Raw genomic sequence first — 23,079 nt, forward strand, 5'->3', positions numbered from 1 at the left:
TGTGGGCCACCAGGCATCTGAGACGCGCACTGGGGGCTGGGATCCTCACCACATGTGTGGTTACCCGCGTCTCGTGTATTATTTTCCGAGAGCACCGTGGCCTTGATAATTGATGTCTCTGGGCTCTAATTGCACATTATTTCTCTAGCAGCTATCAAGGGTTGCAGCTAGCAATTGAAACTTGATAGGTGTCCTGGCTCTTTATTGTCGGAACGATTTATCCTGACGTTCAAGTGCTGAGCTGAGCTCATTTCTCTTAGGCCAGAGAGCAGTAATGCAGGCAGTAACCCCCAAGCCTCAGCGTGCCGAGTCCGCCCTGGAGGCGGAGCGCACTCGGGCCTTTGCCACCGCGTCCTCAGATCTTCCGCAGCCCCTTCCTCCCTCCGTGAACTAACCAAGTCACTGCTTGTCCCCCCCCCCCCCACCCGTGCGGGGATTCTGCCCGTTTCCAAGTATGTCTGGCCCGAGGATGTGTTCTGGAGCTGGGGAAGCAACCATACGTGGGGTGGGAGGGGACACGCCGGACGGATCGAGAGCTGACACTCCGTCCGTCACCTGAATTGTAGGAGCGCCTGTGCTGTGTGGTGAGCTGCTGGTGACATCTCGGGCTTGCTGGAATCAGTGTCCCTTCAGAGCCAGTGTTCACTAGTCTCCAAAGAGTGTGATTTTCCCTTTGCCTCGGTGGACGGTCCCCTGCATGTCCCTTTGTGGGAGGCTGGGACAAAGGTCAACAATACACATTTTTGGCGATGTACCAGGGCCTTTCTTCAAGGGGATGCAGGCTTCCCCTCACTTAAGGGGTTCTGGGTCCATACGCTTGTTCCAGCCTGGGAATCGGTGGAAGGGTCGTGACTCTGTTTTTATGATTCAGGTTAGACTTTTGGTCGTTTGGTATAGAACTCGTCTGCGTCTACAGATGAAGGAAGAATTTAGTGGGCTTCCCACCTATTTTCTTTCTGGGCACACCGTGACTAGCCAACATTAGGTCTGTGTGAATCCGACTCTTCCGATCGCTGCTTTGACTCTGCTGTTTACATGGTAACCAGGCGGCACTGGAAAAGGCCTGGCCCCGCCCGCTCCCTGAGACACCTCTCTGAGCTGCTGTGGGGGGCAGTGGCGGAGACAGGATCTCCACGGGTCTGATCTAGGTTGAAACTACTCATCGCCTACTTGCCGTGGGCAAAACTATGACGTTCTCGTCGCTTCTGTCTCCTCTCACATACATGGGAACGGTGCTGTGTGTGGTCACAACAAAACGGGCAGCTGTTCTCTGGCTGCGGCAGGTGTGCTGGGTACGTATCTGTGAGCCTGCCCCGCGGAACTGTGTGTTCGAGGCCGTCGGTGGGTGGGAAGGGATGCAGTTAGAAGTCACAGGATGCACCACCACCGTTCCTGGCAGCTCCCTGCACCCCGCAGGTTTGCCGAGCCCCCTGAAGCACATGCTCGCATGTAGCTTTTATGAGAAGAAAAGAGATGCTATTTCATTAGAATAGGTCTTTTCTACAAAAAAAAAAAAAGTCATGACGTTTTCTGTTCTTTGCATTATGGCTTCACTGTCAAGTTCAGCCTTTCTCCACTCCCAGAGTTTGGTTCCTGGGTCCTGTTTTTCTCTCTTTGGAGGAAATAAGGTGTGTCTGGGACAGGTGATCTTTTTTTTGGTCCTTTCCTGGTGCTGTGGAGTGTCCTGTCCGTGGGCCCTGGTTGTGGATTTCATGTGTTCACTGCGTCTTCAAAAAATCAGTGGGCAATGGCGATGCAAGGAGGTGACTCCGCTCCCTCTGGGGGCGGGGAGGCATTAGGGGGAGGCGGCCCAATGCCCATTGGCCGTGGGCACCCCTGTCATTCAGTGTGGCCGACCTGCCCATGCAGGCACCAGTCACCGTGGCTGTTGGCCAGTGTCGTGCTTCCTGGAAGGTGCTGAGCCTGTGAGCTCGACAGGCCCTGGGGGTCTGGGCATGGGATTCAGGAATCGAGAGGCCACGGTCTTAGGCCCGGGGCTGACCCTGACCGTCATCCATGACCCGCTCAATGGCCTTGGCTTTCTCAGCTGCCCCATGCAGAGGGAGGGCACTAGATGTGATCGATGGAGCCCAACTCCAAGTCCACAGACCAGTCAGCTGCTTCCGAATCAACATTTCACCCATTAAAGAAGTGAGAATCTGGCCCTGCCTGGCGTGGCTCAGTGGATTGAGTGCCAGCCTGCGAACCCAAGGGTCTCTGATTTGATTCCCAGTTCAGGGCTCATGCCTGGGTTGTGGGCCAGGTCCCCAGTTAGGGGTGTGTGAGAGGCAGCCCAGCACCAGAAATGCTGGTTCCAGAATCCGAGTTTATGCAGAGCCTCCGTGCCTGAACTGATGGTGAGATGCGGCCCCCTTCTGGGAGGCCCTGGCTGACTCCCCAGTTCCTCTCCTTCCCTACAGCTCCGCTCCTCATCCTTGACAACCTCATGTCCTCTTAAACATCTCCTTCGGAAAGCCTTCTTGACTTCAGAGTGGTTGCCCCTTGAGAGACTTTGTTCGCACCTCTGTGCAAAAGTACAAAAACGGAAACAGAGCTCATCCACTGCGCCTGTTTACTGTGCTGTCGTCTCCTGCACTGGCCCAGGAGCTCTGGGAGCCGATCACGGTGCCACCTGTCTCTCGGGCTCCCCTGCGCCGGCCCAGGGCCTGGGACGTGGCCGAAGGCGGTTCGTAAAGATGCGGCAGGACGGGGAGTGCGTCGCTGAAACTGGAGATCAGCCCTTCTCTCTGACTGCTGGCACTTCCAGGAAAGATCTAAGAGATGTTTCAGATCAATCGCTCCAGCATATCAGAGATTGCCCAATGAGTTATTTAATCTACAGGGGCCCCTTGTTCCCACGGATCCAGCTGTTACAGAGCTCACTTTACTCCATCCTTTGACCTTGAGACCCCCACCCCCCACCCCGCTAGGGTGCCTGCGGAATCACTGAGAAGGGGGGAGAGGAAGACAGGTTGGAAACCAACAGTTTAAACTTAGGTGTTTTGCAAATATAAGTTCCTCTGAAATATTATTTGGCAGCCTGCTCTCCGTACCTCCTCCCTTCCCCTGTTGAAAGAGACAACCAAGACTCCGCCTGCCCACATCCTCCCCTGGATGGAGCGGAATCACAGCGAGAAAAGGAGAGTTGATTTCCTGGTTGCCCGCCCACTCACTCGCCGAGTTCTGGGCACCATCCCACACTGTTTGCATCACTGACACGCTTACTCAGGCTGCCAGGGCTGCATCTTAGATGCAGACACATTTGGGTGAGGATGAAAGAAATCCGAGGGCGGAGGGTCACCCTTTGCCGTGAGAGCTGCGTAAGCACTTCCTAGTGCCCTCTCTCCCTTGTGCTTCTGGGTTCAGCGCAGAACACTCACGAAAAAGTAAAAAGCTCATCTCTTGAGCAGAGATGAATTTGTGTATTTCTCTCCTTTCATCTGTTGGGTCTTTGAATTTTTGGAAGCGTAAAGGCCGAAGCGTGTTTCCGGGGGGGTCTCTCCCGTGTGCCTTCTCATTTCATTGTTTTGATCTCCGGGGCACGTGCGGACTTGAAAAGAGACCCAGCCTTATTAAAAGAAATGTCACCGCGAGGGACTGGTTCCGGGTTGTCGTTTGGGTGACACGGCTGAGACGGGGCTCCAAGCATGGTCACCGTTGTTCCCTGGTTCTGCCCAGTCCCCATCCAGCGCCGAATGCTCCATTTAGACGAGACGGCTGAGGAGCAACATAGCTGGATTCGTTAGCCGAGTGCCGAAAGCGCCTCTGAAGAGCTATTTTTGTGTTCATACAATTTTAATATTTGGGGACAGGCTGTACCACTTTCCAGGTGCCAAAAGTGATCACTCAGTTTTTTTTTATTAAGTGCTATTTTCGCTTCAAAAATATTTTATTTTTTTCTTTTGGACTGCTTTATGCCTTTGACCTAGTTCTCCTGCCTGGGATGAGTGTCCTAAGAAGACGAGGTTGAGGATATGCTTAATACCTGGAATATTAATTCCTTTAGAATGAAATCGGTGACCCCATCCTCCTCCTCCAACACACACACACGTGTGTGTGTGCACACACACTCCTCCCCAAACATGCTCCTCCCCAAGCATGCATGCTTTGTGGGAGTACAGCATCTTTGCAGGACTCTGGGGAGAACTGACTCCCCCCACCCCCTTTTTGGCAGAAGAAAGACCCTGCAGAGGCCTTGGGGGACGCAGCGAACATGACCGAGGCCTCCGGACTGGCCGAGCTGGGCGATGCTGTGTTTTCTGGCCCCGGGGCTGCTGTGCCCAGCATGGGTGTGCCCCAAAGGAGGGACCCGAGGCCCTGCAGAGACGAGAGCGTGTGCCGCTGTTCCCCGAAGTGAGCTGTCAGCAGCCGTCTCCCGGCACTGTAATTTGCTGCAGCCTGGAAGCGCGTAAGTGACAGCCAGGGAAAGGGCTCTAGAGTAATTGCAGCTAAAGGTAAAAACACTGCTGCAAAGGTATTACAGGCCACCGCTCATACTTGCTTCTGTTCGGGAAAGGGCTGGGTGTTTGGGGGCCCATAAAATGAATGTTCGTGAAAGAGTGTCCTTGGTCATTTTATTTATGACTAGTTCTTTATGTTTTCTTTGCCATCTCACAGTGGCTTTGGTTTTGCTGAGGTGACATTGGAGTGAGCTGTGACGCATTTTCAGCGAGGCGACTGGGGTTATTTCACCCGAGGGGTGCAGTTCTTTACCTTGTGCTTTGCCTGGGGGTGGGGGTGGGGGTGGTGCAGGCGCCCTTGTTTGTTCTTGGCTGGGTGCCATCATGCCTGATAAGTGATTTTTGTGAGTTTTAGAATTTGAGGAAATCTTAGCCCAAAACATATCTTTGAAAATGTCTCACCATCTCAGCTAAGGTAGCTCAGCCTAGAGATGTCATTTTTTTTTTTCCCCTTGTAAGTTAATGGCAGAACAGTTGTCCATTTTGGCAAACTCTTTTGTTCCAGATAAGTCTGCAATTAAGTTGCTTGACAGAGAAAAAGATGAAATGTCTGAACTCAAGAGACCGTTCTGAGTGCCACTCCTGCCTTGGAACGTCACCGAGTCCACCCCATGCCCTTTGTCCCCCCGATGTCCAGCGGACACATGGCTGGAATCTAGTTGCTAAAACAGACCCCTCAGATGGTGGGAACCAGGATGCTTCCTGGAGAGGATCAGGTGAGCGCTGGCAAAGGTTCGCTTGTGGTTTTCTTCCGGGGAGAAGATAAAGAATCTTTGACGGAAAGGACCTTGGAGATCTTCAGTTCGTGTTTCCCAGTGTGCGGTGCTGCAGATGGGTGAGGTATGAAAGCTGGCTTCTACAACACATGGGAATAATGATTTATTCCTGTTAGGGCACCTTAGAAGAAGTATAACAAGCACATCAAACCTGCGGTTCTGCAGAGTTTCTTGCTTAGGGTGAGACTAAGGTGAATAGTCTCAAGAGAAATGGCATTTAGTGCAGTGAGGCTGGGGAACGAGGAAGCTGTGTGTTGCCGTGATGGGGCTTGCGTGGCACCCACTTGCCGGCGTCTGCCGGGTGCTGACCTGGAATCTGGAATCCAAAACAGGGTGTCCCATTCGTGAATGGTGACAAGGACAGCTAGCCTTTTCTGAGTGTTTGCTGTGTGACGTGCAGTGACTTACCTTGTTAATCACATTTAACTCTCACTCGAGTCCTTGTGTTAACGGCTGTCGATATTCTTACTCTATAGACCAGTAAACCGAGTGCAGAGAGCGTGAGCAACTTGTCCGAGGTCACGGGGTCGGGAAGAGGCAGAGCTGAAGGGGGGGCGAGAAGGGTCACGCAGGACTTCTCCTCCTTGGCCCACAAGAATAGTTGGCATCAAAGACGACCTTGAGGAAGGATCCTTTTGTTAGGAGATTTAAAGGCCTGAGGAGCAAATATTTATGGAGAGTTTAAGTGTGCCCAGCTGCCAGGCACCAAGGACCCAGAGATGGGCCTCGTGGATTCAGGGTTCCGTAGCCGTACTGGGGTGGGGAACTCGTCGGACTTTCCTGGGGAAATTCTCTCTGTACGTCAGCATGTGCAATGCTGAGAAGGCTGCAGTCAGAAACCTGGTTTTGTTTTTTCCAGTCATATTGATGACTTTCAAACTCCGTTAACCACAGGTTCTCGTTTTCTCCTGTAACCACACCTGGTTCGTTTTGTGGAGCCCGAGTTCTCTGGGGTGCCCATTTGGGACCCAGGTTTGTCCTTTCCACTCGGTTTTCATCTGAGTCACCAGAGGCCCGTGATGACTTGGCTGAAGTCAGGCCTCGTTGGTGGCAGGCTTTGCGTTATGAGTTCATTGATTTGACAGTTATAAATCCCGCCTGTCCCTGGGGCCGGGCATTCTAGGAACGGGGGCAGAGCCGGGAACAGATGGACAAGGCACAGGTATCCGAAGACACGGCAGTGATTCTAGGTGGGCACGAGAAATTCTTCCTTGTTCTGCATCTTCTCCTGACAGCAGACATGCCTTTTTCATCCCTGGTTTTTCCGTTTCTAACCTGGGGCAGGAATGCATCTTTAATAGATACTGTAGAGGGCATGAATGGGTTGTTGATGATGGGGGGGAGTGTTTCCTATTTTGTTACGGAATGGCCAACTTAAGAAACATCGCCCTTAGCGTCGGTGTGTATTTAGTGTGTCATGCGCCCCAACAGGTAAAACCACATGTTCTGGCAGGCGTCCAGATGGAAGCAGGTGTCTTGGGCAGCTCTGTGGGAAGCCCATTTTGGACTTCCCGCGACAGTCGTCTGAGGAGAGTTTACTTACGAACAAAGTCGTATTCGAAAATCATCTCTGTTGGGTTCTTAGCATAGTGACATTGCTTCATTGGCCGGAACTTTCAGATCACATCTGCTGTTCCATTCCTGGGCTGTGGCCGCGTCGCTCACATGCCAGAATCTCTGTGGCTCTACCCAAGTTCCATGATGTACAGGTCCCCGAGGAGTGCAAGGTCTGTGCGGATGTAACAGAGGCCAGACCCAGAATCTTAATGGTCGGCCAGTCCTTCAAGGCTGGAATTAGGGGGCACTTCCTGCGGATGCCGGGCAATCTGTTTGGTGTTTTCTGAACTCCGCAGCACGCTGTGGCCTCCTGAGTCTGCCCGTGAGCACTGCGCGGGACTGAAGGGGAGGGTGCGTGGCTTGCTGCCTTTGTCTTGTGCGCCTCGAGCATGCAGAAAAAATGGCTGATGTTCATCTAGGATGAGGGGCCCGCGAGTCCTCTGGACCAGAAGTTCTGAGCTGTCCGAGCAGAACACCGGTGTTTCCTCCGGACACGAGAGGAAAGCCAAAGAAAGTCAACAAAGCAAGTGGCTTTTCCGCACGCCTGTCTCCTTCTCTAAGTAACCCATGGCTCAGGAAGACCATTCTGCGATGGAGGAGATGAAGGGCTGCTGCTGGACCGCTCATGGCTCTTTCCAGTCTGCTTTGTTGTCCTGGGAACGGGGGGCGTGCCAGGCCGGACCCCGCTCTGTGTTGCCCAGGGGACTGACCCCCTGCTGCCGAGGGGCCCCCGCCAGGAGGTGCACGGATTACCCACCTCAGACAGCATGTACCCAGCACTTCGTCCCCAGCACACCATTTCCTTTAGGAAAAGGGCATCCTCAATGTTAGGGATCAGAAGTGCTGTCTCTCCGGGAGAGGGCACTTTTATAACTTAAAATAAAAGGGAAGTACATCCGACAACTGTCAAATTGATGCCTGTGTCATGGAAATCTAGGTTTCCCCCAAAGGGTGTTTCCCTCAGAAGCAGCTGCTTCTTTCATTTTGCATGACTTCATGGATATTGGCAAAATCAGACATTTATTTCCAGGGAAAAGAGGACAAAAATACTCATATAAAAAGGTTAGGAATTGGGGTCGATGTTTCAGAAGTAAAATAAAGTGGAAAGCTGTGAGTTTGATTTAGCCTTAGAGAGGCAAGCAGCGCGTTCAGAGGCTGGGCGAAGAGACCCAGGCTTCGCCGTATCTGTAGGAGTTCACCGTGGGCTGCGAGAGCCTGGTGTGACTGCAGAGAGGGAGGGAATCATAGCCTGTGCTCTCGAAGGGAAGTGGTGGGCTTTTCTCTCTTTCGCATGTTTAGGGAGTAATCCATAATGTGGAAGACATGTGTGCAGGGCAAAGGGCATGCTGCCCGGAGTCTGAGCGACCCAGGCCTGAGTCCTGCCCTTCTGCATTCATCACAGTAGGTAGGAGGGTCTACACAAGTCACGGGATCCTTTGGAGTCCTGGTTTCCTCATCTGTCAGACCTCTAGAGGATGCTCTGCAGTGCTTACCAGGCCTGGCACGCGGGGAGTGTCGGGTAAATGACAGCTTTTATTATGAAGTGGAGATGGAAAAGGATTGAAGTGGTGGCCCCCACACCCAGGGAAGAGCTCCCAAGGGCCCCTCTCATGCCTGGGGACTTGGTTTAGTGAGGCCTCATGCTGGTCTGATTTTGTTTTGTTTTGTTTTTTTTTTTTAATTTCCAAAGAAATCTCATACCGCACCATCATTAGAACGCATTCTGGAGGTTTTCCAATCACTTCGCTAATTCTAAAACCCTCTTCCGACATAGGAAGGCGGGTGTCGCCCACTTCCCTTTGTCTGTTTGCACACCTGTTCAAGCGCTTTAAAATCCACCGAAACACTTAGACGCGTGAAGACCAACTGTTTCATGACTAAGCAGGATTCCCTAACAGTGCTGAGCGTTTCTGCCGACAGCTGAGTCCTCTCAGAGGCAGGAAACCGCCAGCCCCTCTGTCGGTGCCGCTGACGGGTCGGGACCTGCCCCAGGCCCCTTCGGCTGAAAGGAAGCCCAGATTTGTTTGGGGGGGGGAAACAATCTGATGAATTAAGCCAATAATATCTAATATCTTGGCCGGAGACATACACATTCTTTGTCTAATCTCACAGAAGTCCCTCTTTCAGGGCTGGAAAAGACGGGTATGTCATGCAGATGCATTTCCTCGTCGAATCTCTGTCTCTGGACGCCAGGCACTGGGCGCATCATTGGTAATTGATGCTGATTGTGTGCTGGCTCTGGGAACTTGCCGAGAGTCGGGATAAGGATGAGTCTTTGGCACTGACATGGGCGGCGGGGGGGGCTAATCTGCGAATGCCGGGGTTGGCTCTCACCTGAGGAGCCAGCTGGTCCCACCAGCAGAGCAGAGCTCACCCCTCAGGCTGGCACACACATCTCCATTGCACACACAATGCCGTTGGCTGGTGAACTGCCTTCTTTAGAAGGCCACCCCACCCCTGGTATGGGGACAGAGGCACCTCTCGCCTGCATTTTGGGAGCACAGGTTGGCTGCTCGGTGTCCCTTAGGTCAGAAGCGCCACTACCCCTCACATGCCTGCCAGCAGGGCTCTGGCGCTTGGTGGGCGAACCCCAGTGCCTCTGTAAACTCCATACTCAGGGGCCCGCGGTGGCCAGCGAGCGAACGTGTCAGCCCCGTGGCAGGCCGTCTCCCGCGGCTGTTTATGAGGCGTGACGCTCACGTCCCGGCTGTTGGGGGAGCATTCAGAAAAATCCACTGCCGCTCCCCATTCTGAGAAAGCCTTTAGTTTTCCATGTGTCCCCCTGGTAGCTTCATCCGTGTGCTGCACAGTCAGCCCCGAAGAAGCCAGGGCTGAGCTGAGATGACAGTTTCAGCACAGCCTGGCACCAGGGAGACGGGACTAGAGTGGAGAAGCCGCAGCCTTGGGGCTGCTCAGCTGCGAGAGGTGGAGGCCTGTGTTGTCACGGGGAGAGATTTGCAGCCTCTGGCCGGAGAGTGCCGTGGCCCCGAGGGGCTGTGATACTTTGATAAGATGCTCGAGGACGTGGCTGGATGCAGAGCAGAGGAGGTTTCTGGGGGGCGTGAGCAATCTTGAGCCCCCCTGGCTGATCATTGCCAAGTGTATGCGTGCAGGGAGATCGGAAAAGACGTGGCGGGCGGGGTAGAAGGAGAGTCCAGTGGGCTGAGGGACGAAGAGGAGGGGGCGGGGGAAGAAGCTGTGTGAGAGAGAACTTGGCATACATTTGGTATTTGTATCTGTTTTTCCCTTGAAATGGGCTGACGTGTTGGCAGAAAGCTTCTGGCTGTTGTCAGAGAGACGAACATCTGTGCTGCTCTGCAGAAAGCTCAGGATCGTGAACTGCAGCTGCCACTCACGGCGTCTGCTCATCGAGGGAGTTAAACCTCCCTCGCGCAGACCGTGCTTTTAGCAGGAAGACGTGGCTTCTGGCTCTGGACCCTGCTTTCGCGCGCACCACGTGGCGGAACGGTTTCCAGCGGTGGAATCTGAGGCTGTCACACAAGGGCACAGGCTTGGGGCGAATCGGCTTTGCTGGCTCGGCTGCAAGGAAGAATGGGAGCTCCCAAGGGAGCCAGGGGATGGTGACCCAGGCCTGCAAAAAGAGCCATCAAGAGGTGTGGCCAGTTCTTGGAAGCCTTGGCTAGTCACCTTAGCTGAGGACAAATGTTGTTGCGATGATCCCAATGTATCCATGACAGCAGAAAAAGAGTGTGCTTGTGGATGACTTCAAGTCCACGCAGGGTCGGTGGTGGGGGCGTCACCCTGGGCATCCACACTGAGCCCGCACACGGTCCATCTTCTCCACCTGTGTGCCGTTGGCCAGAGCTCAGCCACAGGCATGGCCAGATGCCAGCGAGACTGGGGAACCGCAGCCCTTAGTGTTCTCCCTAGGCAGTCACGGAGCCAGGTAGGTGTGTGGCGTCTGAAGCTTATGACAGTGTGGGGCTTCCTTTAGAAAATAGCGCAGAATTAGGTGTGCAAGGGAATATTTACAGTGTGTGGAATGAGAACTGGAAGGGCTCAGTCCAGCAAGAGGTCCTGGAAGTCGCCTCAGCATCACGGTGAATGCATCTGTGTTGCCAGATGTGCGGACAGAAAATGTGCTTTTTCCCGCTTGCAGTCTAACCAAGCCATCCGTGTTTGTCCCCCCAGGGAGCGCTCAGTACGAGCAAGGGCGTGGCAGGCTACTGCCTCACACTGCCCTGTGCTGAGAGCCCACGGCCCGTCCTGAGCTGTGACCTGGGGATCTGACCTGTCGGACTCCGTGTGCCGCCAGGGGCTAATTAGGGACAGGGGTGTGGGGACAGATTCAGCGTCACGGGAACCCAGCACCACTGACTCCGTGTTCCTTTACTTTTCCAGAACGGAAAATGCCCTCCGTTTATAAAATCAGTATTAACGGAGGCGCCTGTGACTCAGGGCTAGTGTCAAGATTAGTTGGGATAATGTGTTAAAAGCACTTAGCACAGTGCTTGGACCTCAGTAAAAGCTTAATACGCATTATCTTTTACTACTTTGCATCCCACGCAAAGATTTATGACTGAAAACACTCAGTCTGTGTTAGTCATCTGTAAAAAATGAAAACATTCTAATGGTCCAGTGATGGTAAGTGCTTGAATGAGGCCCCCTTCCAATGGACTAGTACGCTGATTATAAATGTTTTATGCAAAGAAAAAGTGCATATACTGTAATAAGCAACAGTATGATCCAAATTATGTAAATAATGAGTAAATGAAAACCCCCTGAAATGAGGAAAACATTAGCATCAGTTGCCTCTGGACGGTGAACTTGATGCGACCAAACTTTATTCTCACCTTTATACTTTTCTGCACCTGGCGAGTTGTCTGTGATTATTTAATACTGACACTACCGTTCCTCCCTTATCAATAGCAATAGTGAAGCCTTAATTTTGCCTCATCTTTTACTCTTTGGAAAGTGCTACCACGTCACACGTAATTTTCAGACAACCCTGTGAAAACAAAAGAGGGGGGAAAACTTACGTTTTTTAACGGGAAAAGATAAAACAAACGCACCCAGCCACTCGAAACTGTGAATTTACTGAAGTTCCCAGAGAGCACAGTCACGGAGACTTCCACCTCCTTCCTCAGGTTCGAGCTCTGTATCGAAGGTAAAAAATGACACTCTGCTCAGTGAACATAGTTTTCTATTTAGACTTTTAACTTGAAGTCTTTTAACAGTATTGGCTGGCATTATGTTTTCATGGAAGTTCTAGAATAGAGCTTGGAGCCTTAGCCTTATTCTACCAGAAAATGCTTTCTGCCTTCAGCCTAGGAGTTCAGAAATGCACTTCGGGCCGGGGCATGCCTGCCCCCTGTCCCTGTGTTCCATGCCCCGCCCTTTCCTGTAGGTTGGACTCTGGGGACTGGGGGGTCAGGTCGGGTTGCTGCAGGAGTCTCTAGGACCCTGGGGACCCGCTCTCCTTATCAGATCTCCCTGGACGCCCTTCTGCCCTGGCTGACTGGTGTTTTGTACCTGGCTTCTGTCCTGTCCCCAGTGCCAGAACCCCACCTGCCACAGTAGCCCTCTGACAGCCGGGCCCTTGGTCCACAATACCCACCTCTCCTTCCTGCCTTCCTGCCCCTCTCCTGCAGACGCTCACCTGAGCCTCCTGCCCTGAGCCTGGGGCTGACCCCTCCTTATAAAGTCTGCGTGAAGACGAGTCTGATGCGCCCTACCTGTCTGTCTCTGGAAACACTGCCCGTCCCTAGAGTCACTCTCTCCACACCAGGCCCTGCCTGCCGCTGCTGCTGCTGCTTCCAGGTCTAGTGTGCAGATGCTGGCCTGGTTCCTTGAGCTGACTCGGATGCATCCTTGGCCTCGATACGCAGCAGGGACAGAATTCTGCTGGCACAGCACAGTCCCCGTACCGAAGCTGTCTCTGTGCTGGCAGCCTCGCGTGCCCCTGGGGCCCGGGCAGATCCAGTTCTAGTCTCCTGTGGGCCTTACTCACCTCGTCACACTGAACTGGGCCAGGCCACCAGACACCACCCTTTGAAAAGACAACCTGCTTTTCAGTTGCTAACCGCGCGGAGAACAGCTGCCTGCAGGCTGCTGGGGGTGCTGGAGGTTGGGGAATCGGGGCTGACTTATGCTGATGATCTTTACTTAGGGGTAGAAGACTCCTATTTCAACTTCTATTTAAAAAAAAAAATACTATTCAAGGCAGTTCAGAATGTGTTGTCCTTTCTGCCTGCGATGGTCTCAAGTCTGGAGTGGATGTGGAGTGGGCGTTTTCCTTCTCTTCTCTAGTAGGCAAGTGGAGTGGCGAGTGTGGGAGGGATCGGGGGCCTGAGCGAGAGCCCCGCCGCTGTGTGAGGCTGCGGGGCTGCCCCGACAAACTGCCCTGGCCCGGGTGGCTGACGACAACAGACATCCCTTCCCTCGCAGTCGGCATGCCAGGGGTGCAAGGTCAAGGTGTGGGCAGGCCCGCCCCCCTGGGAAGTCTCCGGGGGAGTTTCCTTCCTCGGTCCTTCCAGCGTCTGGCCGCTCCGGGCTTCCCTCGGCCGGTGCAGCAGAAGCCCACTCTCTGCCTCCGCCTTCACACGTCCTGCTTCTCCCCGAGTCTCTGGCTTTGCGGGGCATTGCCCTGTTCTTATCAGGACACTGGTCGTAGGGGAGGGGCATTCACTCTAGTGACCTCATCTTGATTCGATTACATCCAATGAATGACCTGACAGTCTTGGATAGCGGTGGTGATGGTTTCCTTTGCTGAGCAAAAACTTTTTACTTTGTTGTAATCCCCTTTGTTCGTTTTCTTCTTTCGTTTCCCTTGCCCCAGTTTAAAGTGAGTGGGAAGTAACTGCCTTGGGCAGGTTCCGGGCAGGGATGTCCAACCTTTGGGCGTCTCTGGGCCGCCCTGGAAGAAGAAAACTTGTTTTGGGACATATATGAAATACACAAATACTAACAAAAAGTGATGAGCCAAAAAAAAAAAAGGTTTTAAGTAAATTTACGATTTTGTGTTGGGCCGCATTCATTGCCGTCCTGGGCCGCATGCGGCCCGTGGGCCGGACACTGCTGTGAGGATCGAGGCCTGAGCTCCGAGCTGGACGGAGCAGGTGGGCCTGTCCTTTTGGGGCCGTCCTGTAAGACACATGCACCACTGACTCCAGAGGCACAACTCAGGGTGGTGTGCGAGCTGGATGCCAGATTGCTGGTGTTGGGGAGGGGGAGGAGCAAGGCCAGGGCCGCTGGGGGTTGGGGGCCTCAGGTCTCTCCTAGAGCTCCCTGAGGTTGGGGAGCGGCATGGACACGGTGTGAACCGTGAACCATGAACCCTATCCCGCTGGCTGAATTATTCAATGGCAATGGGATTCCGAAGTTCTAAACATCATCGTCCATAGCCCCACAGACCCTATCTCTTTATTCTAGTGCCCACCAGGGCACATCTCAGAGTGCCTGCAAGTCGAAATGCCCTTCCCCTCCCTGCCTCCTCTTCGTGAAGCCCGTGTCATCAGCCTCACCGTGGGGAGCACGTCCGACTCAGGAAGGAGGTGCTGCAGTCGAAGGCCTGAGGAATCCAGCTCGCTTTGGGCTGGTGGCCGACAGAGGGGTGCTTTGCCGTTGCTTCACTCATTTCCGTGATAAGTTCATTGCCAGCCTGAAGGCACGGGCTTGAGTCCGCACGCCCGGCTGGCGGCATTCCTCTGAAATGCACCTTGATAGAAAGAGTGTAGATCTCATTGCGGAGTGTACTTGGGACTGAATTTGTATGTGGGTCTATTGTTGTTCTGCAAATTTTGTTCTAGGCTGTGTTGAAGAGGTGCTGTCGCTATGTGGTTAATGGTGTGTCGAGATGCTGTTTATTTTTATTATACTCCACTCTTCCTTTTTCCCAAAGCAAGTAATCAAGACTTAATGTTGAAGTGGGATCCATTGACTTTATACTGAGAATTATCATTATTACTGTAATTCATGTTTCTTTTCCCGTGAGGCTCTGCGATATCTTTTGGAAGACAAACCTTGTCGTGTATCTTTTTTGTATTCAAATTATTTTCCTTTTTGGTGTTAATTATTGCAACCACAGCCAAGAAACATTATTGCATATTTACTATGTGCCAGGCACTGTATTGACTGGTTTAGATAGATTATTATTATTTAATTTGTGTATCAGTAGTAGACTCTTAAGTAGTGTCTGTTAGAATTCACTTTTTCTCATGAGAATCGCAGGCACACTGGCCGAGGTTACACGTTTGTAAGTGGCAGAGACAGGGTTTGAACCCAAATATTCTGAGTGGGGTCCCTGGCTCCACCAGCCTACACTCTCGACATTGTAGATAGATCCTGGCAGATCTTTGCGTTGGAGGCGAGAACTGTAGGTGCATTCTGGAACCTGTGAGCGATTTGAAAATCTTCTGCCTTTCCATTTAAGGAACATTTTAGGTCAGTGGATTGATTCCCTGTGCATGATCTGTTTCGTTCAGGCTGACATCGCGCTCCTTGGCACAGGCAGGAGCTGACAGCAGTGAGAGAGATCCCAGTGGGGCTCTGGGTTGCAGGGGCAATTAGCATGGACTTTGGAAGTCCACAGGCTTCCTGCACAGATGACCTTGACAGTTGACTCAGTTGTTATCCAGATGGAAACCGTGGCCTGGAGACTGTGTTTAAGAGCTCAGGATGTGACTTGGTTTTGTGTGATAAATAATGCCCAGGTCAAATCAGCTTAGCTATCTGATTTAAAAGGTCAAATATATCTTTTTTTTTTTTTACTTTCAGGAATTTCTCAAGGACTTCAATCTATACTGCGTGCATTGCAATTGCATGAGGGAAATAAAAGGGGAGTATGAAGTGTTTGTGGAACGTGCCTGGCAATTGTTCGCTTGTTCTTATGTCGTCTGGCACGCGAGGTAGCTTGTAATGGGCCCAGGCTGTGCTGGGTTAGATGTTTCCAGTATCGTGGCGAGGATGACTGTGATGGAAAGTGACGGGAGACAGAGAGCCGATTGGCCTCAGCCATACAAGCTTATCGAGGTGAAAGGGTCAGAGGGATAGTGAGCCGTGGAATTCATTAGTTGGATTCAGCTACTCCCTGGGTCGAGTAGGGTTTGGTTTCCTTTCACTTTTATTTCTCTGCCAGAGTTGCATTTTGGAGCTCGGCAGGGGACACACTCCCGGGGCAAGTAAGCCGGGTGGTGGTCCAGGAAGGAAGGCTGGAGCAGGAGTCCGATCATTTTTAGGAAGAGTGAGTGGACACATGCATGCCTGGGAGGCCATCCACCGTGGCCAGGGAACCGGGCAAGAGTGGATACTCCACATGTAACGTTGATGTTTTCTATACTTACCTCTCAGCACAGAACAGTTTCCAGCAGGATGCTCAGAGGGGCTGTTCTGCACGTTTCAGTTTCCCATAGAGCAGTCTCACAGGCCTGATCAGACACTACTGCTGGCAGCTCATTGACGAAAACGTGTAACATTTTCTTAGCAACACGAGTGTCCTAATGACAGACCCGTTCATTGCTCCGGGGTTCCTATTTACACTTCCTGTTTGGATGCGACACTCTCCCAGTGCATCTACGTTGACTTCTCTTAACCCTTGCACGTTGCTGCTTGCAGGTTTTCCATCAGCTCTCAGCAAAACGCTCAAGGGCGGTTTACTGGATGACAGGCTGGAGCTTGAGACAGCCAGAAGTGGAGAAGGAGGGGCTGTCCGTTGGTATGTCCTACAGATGCTCGTTTTTGGCCGCGGGGATTCCCTCCGAGAAGTGAAAAATGCTTTCGGCAGCTTGAACCCACGCATGGTCACCCTTTTTGGCCATGTCGCACCAGCTGGTATTTTCCTCTGTCGTTCAGTGTATCGACCGCCTGCCTGCCTGCTGCGCCCAAGGTGTTTTCCGTGGGTTCTAGAGGGATCCAGGCGTCCTTCGGAAACACAGCCTTCCTGGTGTTCCCGTGTGCTCGGGGTGGAGGGGCAGGCACGGGGGGACTCCTCCGAAGGACGGAGTGGGGAGGGCAGTGGGGACAGTCTGAGGGGCTGGCAGGGGCACTGGAGTCTGGGGAGGTGAGGAGTCACGTGGGGGTGTGGGGGGCACTGCAGAATGGGGACTTCAGACAGGGGAAGAGTGGGGGAAGGGTACATAATCCAGTTAGGCCGGAACCCACATGTTGTGAAGCATTTAGAAAAAAGGAAAGTAATTGGTCGCAGTCCTTCTTGTACTGGCGACGTATGGTTGTGGAACAAGTTACTCCGGACCTGGGTGGCGCAAGGACAAGCCTTCGTTATCTTGCATCGCTTCCGGGGGAGGGGGTGGGGGGTCGGGAATCCGGGAGCAGCTCGGCTGGGTGGTTCTGGCTGGGCTTATCCCTCCCTCCCGGAGTCGTCGTCAGAGGTCGGCGGCAGGGGCTGCCATTATGGGAAGGCCCTGGGGTAGCGGGGGATGAAGGCTGCTCCGCAGTGGCTCATTCACGTGGCGAGGAAGTGGGTGCCTGCCCTTTGCCATGCCGGCTGGCCTCCCCCAGGACAGAAGTTGGAGATGGAAGCGGTCACGTGGCAGCTGTGTCTTTTTTTCTGATCTGAACGTGGCGACCACACAGTGTCATTTCCCAAACCTCCTTTGTGTTGAAGAGGCCGGTCTGCGGGGCGGGGGTGTCAACGAGTGGCACACGTATTTTCGCACCTGCACTGTTCTCGGAAAAAACATTGTGACCGAAGCCAAAAGAATAGCTGCTTTGTGATGGCTTTTCTTTAGTTGTTTCTCCGCGGTGTTTGCCAATATTAGTCGACATGCTAACCTGTTTTGGTTGGTAAACTGCGATATGAATAATGTCTTAAGTGGGTTTTCACCTGCTAAACTAGTTATTTAAAATAAAAATTGGCAGTCTATTCAAAGGGTATCTTGTTGCAGAAACATACTACAGAAGATATTAAAGTAGAGGTAGCTCAGGTGAGGGCAGGTGGTGGGGGCCCAGCCCCACCTCCCACAGCTCCTGGGACAGCCCCTGCACAACTGGGGACAGAGCTCTGTGTCCAGTTCCCCTTGGATGTTCTTTAGGAATTCGGTTTGTTCTTTTGAAGGACTCGCTCCTATCCAGGGATTTAGAATTGCTTTGTAAAAGGTATTCTAATCATCAGAGTTCATTTCTGTGTCTTAAACACTCAGTCGAGCCGCTGCACAGAATGATGGTTTGTTAGTGTTGCTTCACTTGAACCGCTTTGTGGGTGGAGGCGTGGACTGAGAGTGAGGAGGAACCGGAATTTGCACGGAAGTGTGCCCTGTGGAGCACACGTTAGGTAGATGCGCTCCACTTGGTGCTGAAGCGTGAAGTCACGGCCACGGCAGTGACAGACGTGAGCCTCCATTCTCTGTGACCAGCACTGTCTCACTGCTGGGCTGGCGGCACAGTTCTGAGAAACGGAGACCCGGCGCGCTTTTCGCCTGAGTCTTTTCGATAATTACCAGACAAACCGGGGGTGGGGGGGGGGCGGCAATTTTTATGAGCCAGAGAAGGGAAAAGAAGCTTATTTGTCATACGCATGTGAGTTTTCTCAACATAACAGTAAGCTGCCAAGGTCTCTCCCCCCACAGAAATACTGTGTGCGTGAAAAGAGACCCTTTCAGACAATAGAGAAATGGGAAAAGCCAAGCACACCACTCCTCTCGAGCACGCTGAAAAGGCAAGAGCCAGCACAATTAAGTTTTATTGAAAGAATGTGGAGGGTGGAAAGCATGGAGATACTAATTTCCCTCCGGTGTCGCTTCCCACTTGTACTGCTGCAGTCCTCTCTGCCCACTGGTTCCTGGAAGGGAGAGCGGACGCAGCTGGCTGCGGGGGTGCCGTCTGAAAGGAGGAGGTGGCGCTGTGGGTGGGGAAGCCTGGAAGGAACCCAGGGCTGCCCGGTGAATGAAAGAAAGGAGACTTGCTTTCACAAAGATGTGCGTATGGAAGGAGATTATCGTTCTTTGAATTCATCCGTCAGCAGTGCCTTTTAATACCTGTGGGGGTTCCCATTTAGATTATTGGTAAGATCTCAGAATGAGTCACTACATCTCCATAATTATTTCTTCAAAAGGTTTTCTAGGAGCCAGTAGAATGCCTAGCTACTTCTTGTTTCTGCTTCCTGTTCCAGCTGCTTCAGGTTTTATGATGAAAATGGGGGCGTGGGAGAGCGAGCCCCAGCTCTGGGTGCCAGGGTGCCTGGCGTGGAGTGGCATCCGTAGACACCAAGTCCCTTCCTCCTCCCCACACCCATTCTGCACCGACCCCAATGTCCAAGTAGGGAGGGGCCAAGCCGTGTCGGAGTAGGTGGCTTCTCCATAGCATCTTCCTTTCCTTCAGCTAGGAATCTTTTCGCTCCTGTTCTCCTCCTTTGCAGCTTATCTGGTTCTCTCCCAACGTGCAACCCACCGCTTTTTATTTCTCTACCAAAATGTGTCAGGTGGCCTTGGTCTGTGGCTAGGCCAGCAGGCCCAGGGATGAAGTCTCAGTTCTCTAACTGTCTTCGTTTTCTCTTGTGGGGATGAAAAAAGTGATTGATTATTATAAACCTGGAGTATTGTTTACTCTGTTTTCATTCCTGTGTGCCATTCATTCATTCATTCATTCATGCTAACATTTACTGAGGGCCCACCATGCACGGCTGTGTGTGTGTTGGGGTGGGCACCGGGCATGGAGGTGACCGAATCAGGCATGTGGTCCGCTCTCCCTGCCTTTTAGTTGTTCATGGTCTGGTGGAGAGCCGTGGAGATGGACAGGTAAACAAGTAGGTACGTTTCCAACAAGCACTTATCGAACTCCTACTGTGTACAAGGAACCGCATCAACTTTTATGTAGATAACCAGACTTTACTAAAGTCCATCCTTTCTTTCAGGGAGTTTATAGATTACTACAGGCAAGAAACACACATCTCATTCAGCAGAAGTTTAGAGAGCTGCCTTTGGGTCAGCCACTGAACTGCTGTAGTTGTGAAGTTCAGGTTTCCTTCCATGTCAACGGCATGAAATAAGCCCTTTGGAGCTGCAGGCATCGGACCGGGAATTGCAGAGGCTGCGGGAAGCAGAGCGGTGCAGTGTGGTTGCGGGCTCTGCCCTGGGAAGTCAGATGTGTCTGGGTGCGGGTCTTGTTCCAGGACTTGGTGGCTGTGTGACTTTGGGGCGGAGGGGCGTTAATTCACTGTCCGAAATTCAGCTTCGCCACCAAAATGGTATTTTCTTAAGATGGCTAAACCAGTATCTTTTATCCCACTTGTTCCTTACACAGTGTCACTGGGGCATTCCTCTCGTGGTCAGGTTTATGTCTCTTCTCTTTGACCTTGAGTGGAATGTTGGGACCACCTTGACCTACAAAGCATGGCAGGAGTGGTGCTGTGTATCTTGCACAGTCAGATCGTGAAACATTCTGTGCATGCACTTCATCTTGCTCTGTGGTGTGGTGCTTGCACCCAGCCGCTGTGCTGTGAGGGAGCCCCAGCTCCTCGTGCAGAAGTTGCCTGAGTGGGAAGGATCCCGGCCCCCGGCCCGTGGGCCTGGCTGAGACCCCCGCTGCCAGCCACATGGCTAAGGCATCCTCAGCGAGGACCTGGTAGCAAGCCCAGGGGGAGCTGCCCTGGCTGACTCTGGAGCCCAGAGCAACCAGGCCCGCGCAGCCCTGCCGAATTGTCGTTCCGTGAGCCAAATCCATGACGGTTCATGTTTGAACCCGCTGAGCTTTGAGATGGTTCGTTACCCAGCAGTAAGTAACCAGGACACTTGCCGTGTGAAGTGGCCGAGAGGGTTCAGTGAAAGGATGTGTATAAACCAGCACAAAACTACTGCCTCACTAACGATAGCTCTCGTCATGATTGTCACTCATTGAGAAGATAGCTCCTAGACGTCAGCATTCGTACAAAGTGAGGTCACGACCTGAAGTCCCCTCTGCCCGGACTTAATCGATCCAGTTTTGTCTCTGCATCAGTACAGCGGGAGGGTGATTGAGTGACTGATTCATATTTCTTTTGACGTTTCGTACTAATGGATCTAGTCTTGGGTTAGTTGGGATGAGCTCACATATCTTCATGGGTCTTTTAGAACAAGAGCCTTTTTTTCTTGGAAGTTAGGTGTGAAGATGTTTGCAGAATGCGCCACAAGGTTTTGAATGGGCAACGGGAAGATGCCGTCGCGTGAGCTGAAACAAAGCGAGGACACGTCCGGCAGTGGGGGCAGGCTCACCTTCGGTGCCTGTGCCGTGCCAGTGGGCCCCGAAATAGTGTCCCCGGGCCTTCGGGCGGCAGAAAACTCAGGCTGGAGTTATCATGTGATAAAAACCTTCACAGGAGGTCCATTAACAAGTCCCTACTTTAGTTCATTTAAAACTTGATTCAGTTTACCAAAACTTAATTTACAAATAACTTTTCAGGGTAAAGACCAATTTGCAGCACCCGAACTCTAGCCAGCAGTCACTGAAGAGGTTTTTATGCACGCCTGGAAGGTTGAATTTGTGCCAGGACACATAGTTCAGTAATTAAAATGTAAAAACAACTCTGTTCCGTGATTCTGGAGCAGGGTTGGTCAACCTCAGTGCTATTGACATTTGAGGCCAGATAACTGTTTTGTGTTTTTTGGTTGGGGGCTATTCTCTGCATTGCAGGATGTCAGCTGCATATCTGTGAATGAATGCTCACTACCTTTCAGTGGCTCCCACGGCCAAGATTATGTCAAAAAAGGTCTCCAGAGGGGATGGGGGAGGGGACAGTGCGGGAGAAGGGCTTTCAGGAACTACTATAAAGGACACAGGGACAAAACCAAGGGGGAGGGTGGAAGCGAGGGAGGGAGGTGGGTTTGGCTGGGGTGGGGGAGATGGTGGGGGCAAATGCAGACAACTGTAATTGAACAACAATAAAATAATTATTAAAAAAGTCTCCAGACATTGCCAAATAAGGAGCAGGGGAGGGGAGTCCCCTTGGTTTGAGAACCACCGATTTTACATGTACGTGCATTTTATACACACACACACACACACACACACACACGCCGATCATATCACGTTCTGGAGATTCAGCCGTGTACGGAAAGACAGTCAGTCCTTTTAACTGCTGTGTGTTGGGTCACCTTTGGCCAGTGTCACGTTTTCTAGATTTACTTATGGACATGTGTGTTTCCAATTTTGTCATAAAAAATTATTCCTCCATGACTGTTCTTATCCATGTCACCCTGAACATAAACACGTATGTGATTATCTTAGACACTGAATGACGCCCCACAGATGTATTCAACTTTACCAGTTTGTTCTCCAAACAGGCCACGTGAGTTGGCGCTGCAGTCGGCAGCGCGCATCATCCTGTTTCATGCTCGTCCTGGTGCTGATATTGTGGGATTGTCATCTTTGCCCGGCTGAGGGGTGAACGCAGCATCTCACTGCTGCTCTAGTGTGCATTTTCCTGATGACCCTCGCGTCATCCAGCTGTAAACCCGGACGGACCTTGGGGGCCTTCTAGTCAATATGTATATTTTAAAGATGAAAAAAAGACTAAAATCTTTTTTAAACTTCTTGATTACTTTTTTCTTTTGTCTACTAAGAATATTTTCCGTCTCATTGGTGGGTCATGTGGAATTCAGGGGGAAATCAAGTGGAAGCCTTTCACGTCTGCGGTGAGGGTGGGGAATGGATAAACAGAGAAAAAAAGAAAAGACTCTGATAGCACAGATTTCTGCCTTGTGTTCCCAACCCCGCACCAACCACCCCAGGAGGAGGGCTGTGTACCGAACTGACCATAGCTGGCACAGGGCCTGGATGGCTGAGGACCCTCAAGGGGTTGCCCGGATGACAGAAGGGACCCTCAGATGTAATGCACGAAAGGCAAAGTCCTAGAAGTGGCTTAAAAGTCCCCTGAAGGCCAGGTTTTTTCTCTCTCCTGATTTTCTGCTTCTGTCTGTGGCCGCAGTGAACCTCGGACTTGCTGATAAGGGAAGTGTGGACGTCGTCCCCGTTAGGACGGGTTCCCCAGTGAATTTTGACCCCGGCTTCTGAGGTGAGTGCTCTCGAGGCCAGCCTCCGGGAGGCCCGCTGTTAGGAGCAGCAGAGGTGACCCACTGGGGCAGAGCAGCCCTGTGCAGGGTCCCTGAGGCCACGCGGTCTCCTCGACTGGATGAGGTCCAGCCAGTGGGCACGGCCACCGCCTCCACACTAACAAGACTGTCTCCCTGACAGCGGCATTCCCACTAACGAGCTCAGCATCCTGAGTCCCCGTAAGCATGCCAAGCGTGCTTTCAGTGCTCTGTGCACACTCGGGTTTAGCTGCCGTACGCGTGCTGAAGACATGAGAGGAAGGAGCCCATTGCCTCCGAGGGTAGCAT

The 23,079-nt window shown here is 52.3% G+C and overlaps 1 protein-coding gene across 5 annotated transcripts in view; it reads left to right on the forward strand.

The window, feature by feature from the left end:
• Nucleotides 1–23,079, forward strand: part of ELMO1 (engulfment and cell motility 1) — a 472,430-nt gene that overhangs the window by 14,806 nt on the left and 434,545 nt on the right. The window contains exon 2 of one of the 5 annotated variants that reach the window (XM_045828136.1): nt 22,668–22,754. The exons of the other annotated variants lie outside the window; for them this stretch is intronic. The gene's annotated coding sequence lies outside the window, so the exon portion shown is untranslated. The remainder of the gene's footprint in view (nt 1–22,667; nt 22,755–23,079) is intronic. 5 annotated transcript variants of the gene reach the window in all.

The sequence above is a fragment of the Phyllostomus hastatus genome, unplaced genomic scaffold (assembly GCF_019186645.2).
Source record: "Phyllostomus hastatus isolate PE091 unplaced genomic scaffold, TTU_PhHast_1.1 phas_scaffold_78, whole genome shotgun sequence".
NCBI classification, from domain to species: Eukaryota; Metazoa; Chordata; class Mammalia; order Chiroptera; family Phyllostomidae; genus Phyllostomus; species Phyllostomus hastatus.